General features: G+C 35.7%; 1 non-coding gene across 1 annotated transcript; it reads right to left on the bottom strand.

Moving 5' to 3' along the window:
• Nucleotides 1-13,922: 13,922 nt before the first annotated feature.
• Nucleotides 13,923-13,995, bottom strand: Trnai-aau. The gene has a single exon. It is a non-coding gene; the product is annotated as a tRNA-Ile (tRNA).
• Nucleotides 13,996-16,195: the final 2,200 nt, after the last annotated feature.

Raw genomic sequence — 16,195 nt, 5'->3', positions numbered from 1 at the left:
ACGGCGACGGAAGCGAACGGAACCGGAAGATTTTACCAATAGTACGGATTCCAGTTTGCCAATAATTCCGGAAATGAGATAATCGGAATTCCTTCAACGAGGACCCTATATTACATTCACATGTTAACCGGCTTCTTTTAACATTGCGTTCACTTTTAAAAATATAAGAAAAGAAAATTGAACATGTACTTAGGGCAAAGGCTTTTAAAGAAGCAGAACCAAATACGGATTGTCTGGCCAGCTAGATGTGTTTGTAGTATAAAGTTTTAAAGCATTTCATAGATAAGATGTCTAGAAATAGGTAATAAAGTAATGTATAAAATAAAAAATGGGTTTCTTCACGTCAATCAAAAGAACTTTATTATTAAATTGATATTAAAGATTAAATCAGAAATCAATTAATCGTACTTGTCATCATGTTCAATTTTTTTCTGAAAGTAAACTCCAAGCTTAAAAGATTAACTTTTCAAACCGAAACTAAACTAAATTATAAACACTTTTGAATATTGAAAATTATCGGGGATAAAAAGAAAAATTAAACAAAACGTATCTCTTCCCTTTACAAACCAAAGAAATAAAAACGGATCATTTCTATTAAATTTTTCTTAGTTTTATATCGTAATTTTTAAATTAACTCAATTTTTCATTATTTATCATTTTTATCTCTCATGTTCAAGCCCTTAGCTCCAACACTTGCGTTTTCAAATTTACTTCCATTAAACTAATTTCATGAACCGTCAGAGGTTCCCATAATGTGGCCAGACCAATAGCACATTATTTTCCTCATATCATCAATAAATTTTCTATCATTGTCCTGTCCTTCCTTGATATTGTAAGCGCATTAAATGTGACAACATTTTACAACCGTTTTTCTTTATATCATTTATACTGCTGACCTACCTATGCACCCTAAATCCATTATCACCACCTACGCGGACGATACGACGATGTCTTGCCATCCACTGTATATTAACAGCACAGAGATACCGACGTCCATTCAAGTCAAATGCAGATCTAGACAGAAGACTGACTCCCTACACAAGACAACAATAATTTAACAGAAGGCAACTATGAAGACTTCTAGGACGGCAATCAGTCTTGACCGTGAACACTAAACTAATCTTACACAAGATTTTGCTGAGACTATTTTGGACATAAATGGAACTGTTGGGTTCCACCAAGCAATCCACATTGATAGCATCCAACCCTTTAAATCAAAAGTCCTCAGGAAAATCGTCAAATCTCCTAACCTTACTGTCCAAACGACCTCAACGTCAGTTTTATCAACGAACTGATCCGTTTCCTATTCCAAAAGTTGCATCAACGTCGTGGTCCATTTTAACCTTTCTGCTCGAGCACTCTTTACGCATTCCCATCCTCAAAAACCGCCACGTCGTCTTAACGTTGGCCACGGAACCTCCTTGCCCTTTAATATCTCATAGGAGTGCTCATCGGCCGTTTCTCCTGTGTTGGCATTACATAGGGTGCAAAATAAAATTTTACGAAACCAATTTATTCTTCGTAAAAATTAAAACCTTTCTTTTATTATTTTAGTTAAATTTGAAAAAAAAACAAGAATTATCTACTGAACCTTTTCAGTAGTAATGACATCAGTATACAATTTAAACATTGCAAGATCAATGAAAAATTTAAAAATTCACTACGCTGTGACGAAACCTCATAAAGAGTGGTGAATTTAATAAAACCATCATTTAATTAGCTTTCGAATGGAATCGTTGGTAAGTTTGCTAAATCCTTTTTTCAAGTATGGCAAATCATAGAAAACCAAGGTGAGTGCGTGTGTGTGTAGAATCCGAAATTATATGTAATAACTGAATCATTAGTCAATATAATGTTTTTAAATATATTCATATAATTAATCATATTACCAATATTACATGCTATTTATTAAATTTGAAAAGGATGAGATGAAAATATATCGTACAACGCTTACATGCTTATATCACTTCAGAGGAAGATTTTTCTTTTGGGTTTCAAATGAATTGGAAGAAGGTTTTGCTCAGGGAAAAGGCCACGAGAAACGGTCGAGCCTGAGGGAATAAGGTTTTTATCAAAGAGAAGGGGCATTTATTTAAAAAAAGTCACGAGAAAGGACAATTCTCATGAGGGAGGAAACGACCCGGAGTAACCTTGGTATCCAATTGCTGACGTGCAGATAAAGCCAAAATAGTAAAAAAAAAGCCCTTTCCCAAAAACAAAAAAACTTGATCGTATTATTTCATCCGACATTTACAGGAAATCTTTGCTTCACTGCTTTTAGCCAGTTTCTCCAATGATTAAATAAAACATTAGTTTATTGTTTAATAAATAATAATATTTGCCAAGAATGTATTGTTATATTTCTTCCTTACCGCTTTTAAAAGTATATACCTGAAAAGAATGGACGGAGGAAGCAATTTATGAGGTGGAACCCACTAAAGGTTTTAACTGAGCTGAAAGAAAAGAGATTTAGTATGCGAACGAAAAAATCGGAAATAACAACTTTTATATAGAGCACTTCAAAAATGTTGATATTTCCTTCAGATGAAGGGCTTTCACTTATCCACCAGCATTTTTTTAACAGCTTAATGTAAATCAGTCATTAATACGCTTCTTACGATTTCATCTCACGATTTATTCAACAGTTTCTATGTGGATTTCCATTTGAGTTAAACTGGTTTTATTTGGTGCCTGATAAGTAATCAACAAGTTCCTCGCCCACCTGAGGCCAAATCCATTAAATTTTTTTCTCTTCTTCCCCTTACCGCGTTAAAGAGTTTTGTTAATTGGAAACCCACCCCTTAAAGAAATTTAGATCAGTTTAATGATACTAGTCGAGAATATCTTTCGTCTAACTATATTTTTCTTCGTAAGTTAGAAGCTTTGTGACTTTTGCCATAATGCGCAGTTTCAAACTTGCTAAAACTAGAACACTCGGTTGCTTTTTAAAACAACGATTCATATCTTTAATTTAAAAGAAATTAAACGGGTAAGAGGAATAAACCAGGGCGTAAATGGTAGTTACGACGAGAAATTGTTTCAGCGCAGTACTTTCACAGTACTTTCCAAGGAGTTAAAGATTATCGTTTATGATTTTTTTATCAATACACAACTATATTATCATATATTAATAATACTGTTGTAGTTATTCTATTCCGTAGGCGGTTGTTAAAATGTATTCTTTATCTTGATCCACTCTGTTCCATAGCCAACCAAAAACACACTTAAATTTTTTTAACAATTGTCGATTTCGGCGAAGCTGCCCGCTCCCCCTCTTCAGCTGTTATGACTTAAACTACCAAAAAACATCAAATATTAAAAAGCAATATGTTAACAATTAATAAAAGTAACTTACATGCCCAATGAATGGACCACGATATTTCAAATGTTATTTCTTATGACTTTATGCGTCGTCAAAAAGTTAACTAATACATTATTATTATACGGAGCCGAAGGAGGTGGCCGATGCGATGGCTCATCACTACGAGGAAGTGTCGAGCGATCGGTCATACACCGAAAGGTTCTGTACAGAAAAGCGCAGAATGGAATAGCTTGTAATGGACTTTACTAGCGAAAACGAGGAAGAGAACAACCGACTAATAATGATGGCTGAACTAGAAGAAACCTTAGACGATCTAAAAGTCAAAGCTCCTGGTATCGACGGCGTGCCTAACGCGATGCTTCGCCACTTCCCAGAGGTGGCTAGGCGTCGCCGCTTACAGATGTTTAACAGCATTTGGTGCGCCGGAATATATCCGGAGCAATGGAAAGAAGCCATCATAGTACTAGTCGCCAAAGAAGGTAAAGACCCCAGCCAACCATCAAGCTACAGGCCGATATCGTTGACCACCTGCTTGGGTAAAGTCCTGGAGTCTATTATAAACAGAAGACTAGTATGGATTTTGGAGACTCGGGGACTCTACTGCCGACATCAGGCGGGATTCTTGGGAGGACATGCTTCTGTTGACCAAGTGGTTCTTCTCGAGGACGAGGTGCAGACCACGTTCCTGAATAGGGAACATGGCGTGGCCGTGTTCTTCGACCTCGAGAGGGCGTACGACACGATATGGAAGTATCGCATCCTCCGGAGGTGTCACGAATTCGGCCTGAGAGGTAGACTCCCGGAATTGCTTAGGAGTTTCCTCAGCAACCGGTGGTTTACTTTAAGAGTGGGAATTACGCTATCCGAAAGGAGAGAGCAAAGAAATGGGATCCCGCAAGGATCGGTACTGTCGGTTACACTCTTTTCGATTGCGGTTAACGGTATCGTCGATGGCATTGAGCCCCCAATGATGATCTCGCTCTACGTCGACGATGCCGCTATCTACGCACATGGTATAGATGTAGAAGAAATTGGAAGAAGAGTGCAGACCGCAATCGACAAAATTGTTGTCAATTCCGAGAGAATAGGTTTCTCCTTTTCGGCCGAAAAGACGAGGGCAGTCCACTTCTGTAGACTGAGGAGGGAGCATGATCCCCCTAAGCTCCGGATGGGGAACGAAGCTCTCGGGTATGCGGACCGCTCAAGGTTTCTCGGAATGACTTTCGACGAGAAGTTAAGATGGCAACCACATATCGTGAACATCGAAGTCCAGTGCAAGCGGGCACGGCATTATTGAAAACGCTGCTGTCCCAGAAATTATTTTAATGTTCTATGGCCTACGGTTCGGCAAGAAGAACGCCAAAAAAATTAGACAGGATATATATGCAAGGCCTAAGACTAGTGACAGGCTCGTTCGGGACAAGCCCGCTCGATAGCATATGTGCAGAGGCAGGGGTTCTCCCCCCTGTTCTACAAAGAGAAGAAATAACGTTGAAATACTATGCGAACAAATGGGCAAAGCCGAACCATTTCTTACATAAGACCCTTTTTGACCCTAACTCCAGCGAAAGATACTCTCTCTTGAGGAACCGTACGAGGCCGCTAGCCAAAAGAGCCAAGGAAATATTAGCGGCGCGGGGAGTAGAGCTGAACCAAGTGGAGGCAGAAAAACTACCTTTAACACCCCCCTGGTTACTCCCTGCCTTCATCGTACGGTGGGATTTGGCAAAATTAAAAAAGAACAAGACACCCCACTACGTATATAAAGGAATTTTTGAACCCTGAAAAACGAATATAGAGATGCCAGACCCGTCTTCACGGAGGGGTCAAAAATGGCAGAGGGCGTGGGGTGTACCGTGTACACGGAGGGAGAAACAAAAAAATTGTCACTCCCTCCCGCCCCGAGCGTGTACACGGCGGAACTATATGCCATATCCCTCGCACTGAGCATAATAAAAAGTCAGCGGCAAGAATCATTTGTAGTATACACCGACTTGCTCAGTGCAGTCCAGAAGCTCAGGATAAGAAGCTCCGTGGACCCATTAGTAAACAAAATAAAACAACAATTATAAGCGATCGACACAGTTGGGAAGAAGGTCGTGTTAGTGTGGGTTCCCGGCCACATAGGGATAGCCGGGAACGAAGAAGCAGACAGGGCGGCCAAAGAAGCAGCCAGAGGACCTCATGACGCTTCCCAACCTATACGTCCAGCGTATCTCAATTTATTAATTTCAAATACGATAAAATAAGAATGGAAAAACCGCTGGGCTCAGAAAAATAGAAATAACCCTGCCAAACTGTGGCAGGTTAAGAAAGACGTCGGTCCTGGTTCACGGAAAATGGGTCAAAAAGGGAAAAGGTCATACTGACTACGCATAGGTCATACAAGAATTACGCACGGGCACCTTCTAGCAGGAAAGCGACCGCTTAGGTGCCCATTATGCAAGGATAGAGTAACAGTCGAGCACCTTTTCAATAGTAGAAGGCTCGATGTTTGTAGACAATATTTTGGAATATTATCGGACCTGGGCGTAGTCTTGGAGTACGGCAGCGGGCACAAATCGCTGTACCTCAGGGCTATAAGGATTTTCAAATATATATAGTTTATGTGTGTTCGTGCTGTACTTGTGTTGTGTGTGAAGTGTTTGTGTGGTGTTTATGTTAATATATTAGGATGAATGTAATTTATTAGCGTGAAAGGAAGGGGTTATTTACCCCGCCCCGAGGAATATGGAGTACTCTGGGGGAGTGAATATGACCAGACTTTTATATTAGTATTGTATGTTGTTTATATTTTACTTTATTGGAATGAATGTAATTTAAGCGTGAAAAGATTGAAAAGATAAAAGGGTGATTTAACCCCGCCCCGAGGAATATCTAGTACTCTGGGGTGAGTGAGTGACGTCTGGAGAGTACAAGTAAGTTATCAGAGCGAATGGAGTGGGTTCAAACCCCGCCCCGAGGAATATCGAGTACTCTGGGGTGAGTGAGTGACGTCTGGAGAGTACAAGTAAGTTATCAGAGCGAATGGAGTGGGTTTAAACCCCGCCCCGAGGAATATCGAGTACTCTGGGGGAGTGAATGTGACCAGACTTCTATGTTTGTGGCGATATATATGTTATGTATTGTAGGCTGTATATCTATTCTTAAATTGACAACCTGAGGTACTAACAAGAGGCTAGCATTTTAAAATAACGACGTAATACACAAGTAAAAGCAGAGAGTAGCAGTAACTAGATCGAGATGCTCAAATGGCTGCAGTTCAATACAAAATACGCGAGAAAGGCAGGAAAGAGAAGGAATACACGCGGAGGGCCGGCGATGACCTCAGCTGTTTGTCAGACCATAAACCTTCCACTTTATATATATACATTATTATTTAAAAACAAAATTAATTATATTCTTCTAATTATAAATGATATTATAGACAACCTTCTTGAAAACAATGTATTGTATAAAGTTATGTGTTTATGTAAAGAAAACATATATTGTAAAAACTGCACAATTCTTAAAAAATCGATTAAACCAACACAAAAGAAATATTGTTAATCAAAAAGATTGTACAGGTTTGTCAAAACATATTCATGAGACTAAACACACAGAAAAGTAAAAATTAAAAAAATAAAATAAAATTACTGTGGCTAGAGAATATGAATATAAATTTGGAAAATAATAGAAGTATCAATGTACAAAAATAAGATAAATCCTCAATACTGTAACGTTTTAGATATATATATGAAAAATAAAAATGAAAATTCATTATTAAAAAATTAATTATTAAGTAATAAATTTATATACAGTAATTACTTTTTGTACAGTAATTATTATGTTATATATATAATAATTAATAATTAATTGTTTTCATTTAATTATTAATTATTATGGAATATTGATTGTTACTTTTTATCCATTTATTTATTTGTACGTTTATATGTATGTTTATATATATATATATATATATATATATTTATATCTTTATATTAGTTAACTTGTTGACGACGCATAAATTCATAAGAAAGAACATTTGAAATGTCATGGTCTATTGTGTAAATTTTAACTTTTTATGAAAGTGTGTTTTTTGGGTTGTCTATGGAATAGAGTAGATAAAGATAAAAAGTATATTTTTATCAAATTCCTGGTCTGCCTAATTCAATTATTTTCTTCTTACTTTTTACTATATTAGTATTACAACTTTAGTAAAATAAATTTAAAAAACAACATTAAATTTTGGCATTTATTTATTAATACTTGCTAAAATAAACGTGGAATAGATTAGATTAATTATGAGTGTTTGCATTATTAAATTGTTGCATAATCAGTAAAACTTTAGCTTAAAAAAATATTATCGTGAGTTAAAACTGCAAGTAAGTATGATTTGTATTGTATATATGATTGTTTTTTTAATCGTGTAATTTATCAGTTCAGAAATTCAAATTACTAGAGATGCTTAATTATAACTTCCAAGCATTTAGATTGTTTTGATTATTCGTCTTTTTTCCCTCATATTGAAATTATATTATCATTTATGTGAACATCTGCTATTCAGAGCAGTTGACTGAGTCATGGAGAGAACATTCAAATTGAATCGGAGGGCCTTGATGGTAATACCCTTATGTGACTTGGGTACACTCTAGACACCGCATAGGCCCTTATTTCTGCCCAATAAACTCGATGTTTATTCCAACTACGGGTACCTAGATATTATAATGTCAGACCCTGAATTATTCAGAACGCTTTATGGTATTTCTTACAAACTGGCCCTATATTTTTTTCTCGTCAATTCCATAATGTTATATACCCCAGTTCCTTTTCGTTTATAATGCAATTGAAATTGAAAAATGATAATGTATAACCATTTTTTATGTAAATTATTCTTAAGAAAATTCGATAGAAGATTGATAATTTTTCAGCTTTATTTTTTCCAATCGATAATTGTTACAAAGTTTTGATTATTAAATGTCTATTTGATTTGATACAAGAACACTTTTTTCACCTTTTTCCGTGGTGACTGGTGACTGACTACATTCTCTCTTTATTCCCCTGCAACTAAAAATACCTTTTGTGGAATTGACCTTTCTTTATTTATATACCCCGAAAAAGGCAATACCTTCGATGTATCTACCCTTTCCGTGGTTTCTCCTCGCCAATTTCTCTAGTGTGTTTGCGAATAGGCTGTGCCCTTTTTCGGGTTAATTGCATTGCAATTACCTAGGATATTTCCAATTCTCAGCTTTTTTCAGATTTTAAAAGGGGTAATTGAATGGACAATGAACGGTATAAAAGCCAGAGCTAGATTTTTGTCTTCCTGTTGAGATATGGAGGAACTTTTTTTATTGTTCGTGCATTGAAGGCGTCTCTGATCTAATTGAGACAGCCGCTGGAGCCTATATTCGGTTGGGTATAACGCGGTTATATGTTATAACGATAAGTTTTATGTATGATCCTCGACTGCTAAAATCCGAAGCAGATAAGCAGTCATAATTCTATTCATATGCGTGCCAATTTCCACTTCGGATCCAAAGTGTGGTAGGGCTGCGCCTGTTTTTACTAGTTTACTCCCCTTCCTTCCTTACTCGTTTTCTTTAATCTCTTCTTGCCCTGACACATAATAGGCATAACCAAACCGCTTTGATTTGAAGGTGGAGGAGTTTAAAGCCTTCAGAGTTGCAAGGATGTCTGAGGAGAATAGGTATATATGTCCAGCTTTTGATCCTTTTTTAACTATTTCTTGTGAATACATTTCTATTGCATGATCTCAACTTGGAAAATTGATGTTGTCTCTTAACACGAACGCAAGAATTGCACAATTACACAGAAGACAAACACTTTGAGTGAGTAGAAATACTTTGATTGAATATAAAAAAATATAATTTGCATTGTATAAATTCACTTTTCCACATCCTAAATGTATTTGTTAAATGTAAACAATGTTTGTAAATCCCAGGCCCTGAAGACGATCTCAATAAAGATCGAAACGTTGGCACGATAAAGAAAATGTTTTTCTGAAACCTACATCACACCAGACCGCATCTCACGATTTGTGAATAATTAATATGTGAATTATCGATTAACGATCTAATCACCAAACATATATTAGAATTTTTTTCAATAAATATTTTAGACTACATTTAAACAAAAGTACACATAACTATGAATCCACAAATAATCGCACGTTGAGTAATTGGGAGGAACTGGCAGATTTAGAAGATTTTATATTAGAATGTCCGCTTTATCACCCTTATAAAAATAAATATTTAAACAATTATATAAACAAAGCCTAAATAAAATATACAACATAAAAAATATTATTATAATTTTTCGAGAAAAATCGAAGCCGACAATGTTAATAATGAAGACTAACTCTAAAATATAGGTCATTTGCTCTAATCGAATAAAAATTAATTCAAAAAGCCGAAAGTGGGTTCGAATCCCGCTCGTTATACTACTTCATCTCAACCAAGACTTTAGATAAAAAGTATAATTATATTGAGTTAACCTAACAATATAAGACCATACAGAAGTTTTTACATAAGAATTAATAATTTATTGTATTTTATTTTATAAACATGTCAACTCCTTTGTTACAAGATCATGTATTAACAACCAGATAGATAAACAAAATTGCGTACCTTTTAACGAAATAAACATCTAATAAATAAGATAATATAATAACTAAAGAAAAGAACAAAATAAAACAAGCTCCACTATTTTCTTACATAGCACAATCGATTAGAACAAATAAGGGAGAAAGAAGGGAAGACGGAGGTATAAGAAAAGGGGACTGGGAAAAGGGAAAGGGCTTAGGACAATCCGAATTGAAAACGTCAGTCATTGAATCAAGAGTAGAGAACAGCTACCTTAAATACCTCAACCACAATAAACTACGCCCCTCACGCCTTCTTGTAAATCATCAACATCAATCAACATGTTGAAATTGTCCAATTAAATAAAAATTTTGTTATCATATATATTTTTTGTTTTATTAACTTAAACTTAAATACATTTGTCAAATACATACATTGTTAGATATCAACTTAAAGAACCGCGTATTTTTAAAATTATAACGTTTTTATGGTAACTTTCATTCATTCATTTTCGGTTTTTATCCGACTCAGATTAGGTAATACAGAAATGCTCACAAGTTCAAGACATCAACCATATCTCTCAGAGAAGAGAATTCGCTTTTTGTTGCAGCGATGGCTCCATGTAGGAATCCAGTAGGTATTCGAAAGACTTAAGGTTTATTTTTTCCTACAGTTCTATACCAGGAAGTGATTATTGGAGAAGATAACCTAAAAACATTCTTACACGTTAAAAATGCTAGTTAATTTGCGTTAAACTGTTGAGAAATATGTCAATAATAGGCATAACAGAAGAAGCTTTAAGAACTACTGCGACTACGAACTAAATCGTCGTTGTGAGTAGTATTATGTAATTAGATTGGCACAGAGAGAGAAAGAGAGAGTGAAAGATATACAATATAAAAATAAAAATTTCAACCAGGGCTGCCTGGGGTGCCAGGCAGTCAGTCGAAAAGGTGGTTGTTAAAATGAATGTTAAGATCTATTGAAATAAAAATAAATAATAATGATATGTCGGGTGTTAATCTTTTTCATAAAACGACAAATGTAAAAAAATACTAACAAATAATAAAATGAAAGGGTATGGTAGAAAAATATACTAAGAAGCGGGGTTTGTATTCCCCAGGCACTACAGCCTTCTGGCTTATTGTACCTTCCTAGTTCCTTAGTTCAGTCAATAGACTCAATCTTTCTTCTTAGAAGTATCAGGTCATTGACTGTTGCTGTTGCAATTTGATTCCCTAAGTTTTTTTCCGTACGTTAGGTTAAACCTCCATTGAGCTGTTGCTTCGCATTCGAAGATGATATAAGTGGCTGTTTCCTCCTCCTCACCTACTCATTACATAATCTGCAAATGGGATCATCGCTGTATATGTTGTGTAGATGTTTTCTCAGATGCCAGTTACCGGCACTCCTCTGAGTTTGGCCATCTCCAATTGCAGCAGTGTTTTTGCCAGTCTCGGTGAGGGTTGTTTCATCATAAGTTTACTATGTCTAGCACCACTAGAGTTTATCCACTTCTCCTTTTGTTTTGCTTGATTCCATTCTGCGATGGAGGATTCTATATATTTGTTTTTGTTATCCCAAGAATAGGTTCGGGGTCTATGTATGGTCTTGCAGATCCTCCTCTGGCAAATCTGTCTGCTTTCTCGTTACCCAAAATTCCCCTGTGCCCAGCACCCAAGATATCATCAGGTTGTTGTACTTCCCCAGGTTTTGGAGATTTTGGATGCATTCACTGACTAATTTTTGATATGATTTTTTTGCGTGCTAATAATTTAATAGCTGCTTGGCTATCAGATCTTATGAGGATTTTCTTGCCAGTGTAACCGCTTTTAAGATTTTCCGAAAGACCGAAGTGTACTTCCCTAATGGGTTTGTTGCTCATATCTTGAGCTTGTACAAAAATTTTCCGATCCAGTTCCGTAATTTGTTTTGGAGCTGAATCTGATGCTCTCCTCAGTTCTTACTCTCCTTTGTAGACCATTGAAACTTTATAGGAATTTCCGGGATTAGTCAGTCCCTTGAAAACTATATAAGAATCCCATTATATTTCGTGGTCCGAATGACCAATTAACTTTTTTCAATTAATTAATCTTTATGAAAGATGTTTGTTGAGATAAAAAGTCAGTGTCATGAGCGGGATTCGAGCCCACGACTTTCGGCTAAATACGCCGCGGGATCCCGCTCATGACACTAACTTTTTCATATCGACCAAAACCTTATATAAAAAGATTAATCAATCAAATGAAAGAAGTGATTTGATCAATATACCACTAAATATGAGGGATTTAATAAGTAAAACAAAGTATATCTACATATAAAGGTTGTAGGATGAGATGGGGAGTTGGTGTCCGAGTGGATCGAAGTCACGATAACGCAAATGGTTAGAGCAGCTGCGTATTTAGCCGAAGGTCATAGGTTCGAATCCCGCTCGTGGCATTAACTTTTCATTTTTTATTTATGTTGAAGTCTAAGTACTTCATGTCACGCCTTACCCTCACCCATACACAACTTAGAAAATTAATAAAAAATTTTTATGAACACTACTATCCGTCAGGATCCCTAACCATCTCTAACAACTAATAGGCCCCCATAATCCCCAAATCCATTTCAGGTTTCACTCCAAATCAATCGTATCCAGGAGCGGCAATGGCTGCCTAAATGAAAATCCGTTGAACTTTCGGTCGAAGTTCTCCGCACACCTCTTCTCTTCATCAACTCACTTGCTCTAATCTCTTTTTTTTCCGCAGACGTACAATGTCCTCCCTCGGCTCCTTTCTCCTTTTTCTTGTATTTACAAAAACAATCAATTATTGCGCAATTTTGTACTTGTATCGACACTTACCTACATTACACCTAATCCTAATCAATTAATTTATTTTTATACTCATGTGAATTTTTAAGGATTGATCATTTTAAACAAATATATAAAGCAACACCCATATTTTGACAAAATTATCTTAGATTTGACCTGGTTTTTAATAGTTCCTTTGTAAGATTTTAAAAATTAATAAAATTCTTATTAAAACGTTGAACTTTTAACACTTGACCATTTTTTTACATTTTTAATAAAATAATAATGTTATAGTCAAAATATTGTATATAACATCTAAATATTACAGTTCTTAAATAATCTGTCCTTATGACAGTATTATTTTGCAAATTTTTATAAAAGAAGAAACACATTAGTTATTTTATTTGTCACAAAGGATGAAAAGAATATCAACTTATCTTAAAAGGAATTAAGGAATATAAAATGAGCCCCGTCAGTGCTTCAAGAGGTAAAAGTAAAGTAAATGAAAAAAAAATCATGATTCTTCGAAACCCTCATTTTGCCTAAAGAACGAATAATGAGCTGACTAATTAAAATTACCCAGCTCACTCAACAGAAACCGGCTATTTAAAAGAAATTCCGGTTACATTCCCCTTCGATAGTGATATTAAATGTTCGAGATGCTTACCTCACCAGATTAATAAAATATCAATTATATACCACCAGTTACAAGATTTTAGTTGTACGTATTTACGTTGGGACGTGCAGTTTATTACGCATAATGTCTATTTAAAAACTTTTTAATATCCAGAACCAAATTTGAGTGTAACAACTTAGAAACCTTAAAAATAGAAAACATTTTGTACTTTTCAACAACTTTGTTAAAATAAAGAATAACAATTTTAGTATTCCCCAGCAAGCTGGTACTTTTTTTTAAATATACACAACCAATTACAAGGGGATTGCGGTAGCCGAGTGATTAGAGCGTTCAACTCATATTTTCCGCGCTAGCGGTCCTGAGTTCGAATTCTGGCATAGTCAATCGAATTTTAATTGATTAAAACTTGAAAAAGCATTGTTTGATCTACTAGTTTGATGGCGCACGAGATCCAACAAGTAGTTGAACGTCAAGCCCTCCTGTATGACAGAAATAGTAAACGACAATGGTTATAATGGGAAAGAAATATAAATTTCAAGTAATTAATCTTTTTATGTAGGGTTTTGGTCGAAATGAAAAAGCTAGTGTCACGAGCGGGATTCGAACCCACGACCTTCGGCCCATTATGCCGCTACTTTACCACTTGAGCTATCGTGACAGTTTGGTTAGAGCGGCGGCTCATTGAGTGCAAGGTCGTAGGTTTGAATCGCGCGAAAATTTGAAAAAAGTAATTTGGGCAATAGACCACTAAATATAATGGGAATAAATTTCAGGTTGAAAGGTTTCTCCAGAAACCATGCATCACCTAAGTTTTACATGTGCAAATGTCAATTGAATGTGGCTACAAATACATACATATGAAGTGCAGATTGTAGCATATTTTATAAAATGTGGACCAAAAATCTCTGCATATTTATTTACTAATAAAAATTAGTTTGATTGTATGAGTATGTACTTTTTATAATTAATATGCACACAGAAGGTAACATAATATATCCATATTTGTGAATGTTTGAATTAATTATACACGATTTTTCGAAATGAAAAATCTGTGTCACAGGCGGCAATCGAACCCACGATCTTTGGATCCATACTCCAATGGATACTAACCACTTCAGCTATCTTGCTTTGATCGCTCCATGTCACAAATGTCTCACTTCGATTACCCATTATTATTACAATTGTAAGCATTTTTCATTACAGGGTGTCTTTTATAGATGGCCCGACTTAATTTCTCTTGAACCAATGAGACTGTCAACAAAAAGAAACACGTGTTTATTATTTTTTAGTGTAGTTTCAAATTTTTACTTTTTTTTGAGAAAAATTATACAGGGTACCTCAGGCCCAGTTCAACTGCAAAATTTCAAACACGTCCTATACATCCTGACACATCATTTTAAAGGATGTTTTACGCTGAAAACCATGGTGCAATGGAATGATGAAAATTTTGAACATTTGTCAAAAAATGACAAAGTTAGGGCAAAAAGTTTGAAAAAACATTTTTTTTTTGTTTCGTTGTTAATTCCATTAATTTGCTCCTTCACTAAAGTAAACATTAATTGCCTTTATTGTTTACATTCTGACAATGTAATCCTTTATTGTTTGTTAAACTCGCATTATGAGATCAAATCTTAATCCTAAAAGTAATTAAATTTTATAATTGTACTTATTCCTTACAATCAGTATTTCATTCAAAATAAACTGAAGAGCACATTTTCCGTCCAACAGCAAGTTGATATGTTATAGTCTGCTTTATTGATAGTGGTGGTGTTGCGCGTCGCGCAGTCGAGTTCTTCTCCCAGAAATTTCTTGATCGCCCAAAATTAAACCACGAATTCGTGTTGTTCGCAATATAAGTAGATATAGACCAGTTGCTGTTCCATCATCAAGAAACCAGCAGCGTAATTCGACGAGTAGCTGATTATTTGACTATATGTTCGCAAAAATTCTACCCGGAATTTTGGAAGGGTTTTAGGTTGTTCAAAAAATAAAATTAGAGATGTACGACGGACTTACAATTTTAAGCCGTGTCGGTCTAATCTTGTTTAGCGATTTCGGGATTCTGATTATGACAGCCGTCTAACGGCACAAATATCGGTTTGGGAGGCGGAAAAAAACGTTCTTCCATACATTCTATGAACTGATGAATCCAAGTTCACCGCTAATTGCATACTAAACTGTTGGAATTTTCGAATGTTGGCAGAGGAAAATACGATAATTTTGTTCTCTTGTAATCATCAGGTGGTTCACAGTATCGACTTTTGGCGTGGACTTCTCGGAAATAAGTTAATTGGGCCTTTTTTTTCAATTTTTGAGGGAGATTTTACCAATGTTATTAGATGATGTTTCTCTGCAACAACGACAAAGAATGATTTTCCTGTCTCGCACAATTCTTTGCCGGTGAGACGTTATTTGAATCGTCACTTCCGGGATAGGTGGGTAGGACCTCATGGCCTGATCTGTTAGCCTCCTCGGTCACCGGATTTTACTCCATTTGTATTTCTGTGGGGCCATTTAAAAACCGGTGTATACGCCAATCATAATCCAACAACCTCACTTGAAGAACTACGGCAAAGGATAGAAAATGCTTGTCAATCCATCTCTCTGGCTCTATCGCTCTGACCACCGGTGAAGTGTGGTTAAAAAGAGCGAATCTTGGCATCTTGACTCAAGGCAGGCAGTTCGAACATGAAATGCGTTTAATAAATAGCAAACCAAATGACATTTTTCAAACTTTTTGTCATAACTTTGTCATTTTTTTTTCTAGCGTCATCGATTCAGAGAAATCCCAGCCAGGCCATCTAAAAAGAACACCCTACAGAAGCATATTAATCATTGTACGAATCCCGCCTTTATAA

Source organism: Cimex lectularius, unplaced genomic scaffold (assembly GCF_000648675.2).
Source record: "Cimex lectularius strain Harlan isolate CLEC.00 unplaced genomic scaffold, Clec_2.1 scaffold7, whole genome shotgun sequence".
Classification (NCBI taxonomy): domain Eukaryota; kingdom Metazoa; phylum Arthropoda; class Insecta; order Hemiptera; family Cimicidae; genus Cimex; species Cimex lectularius.
Note: the sequence above shows the minus strand (reverse complement) of the source record. Positions and strands in the feature narration are given on the sequence as shown.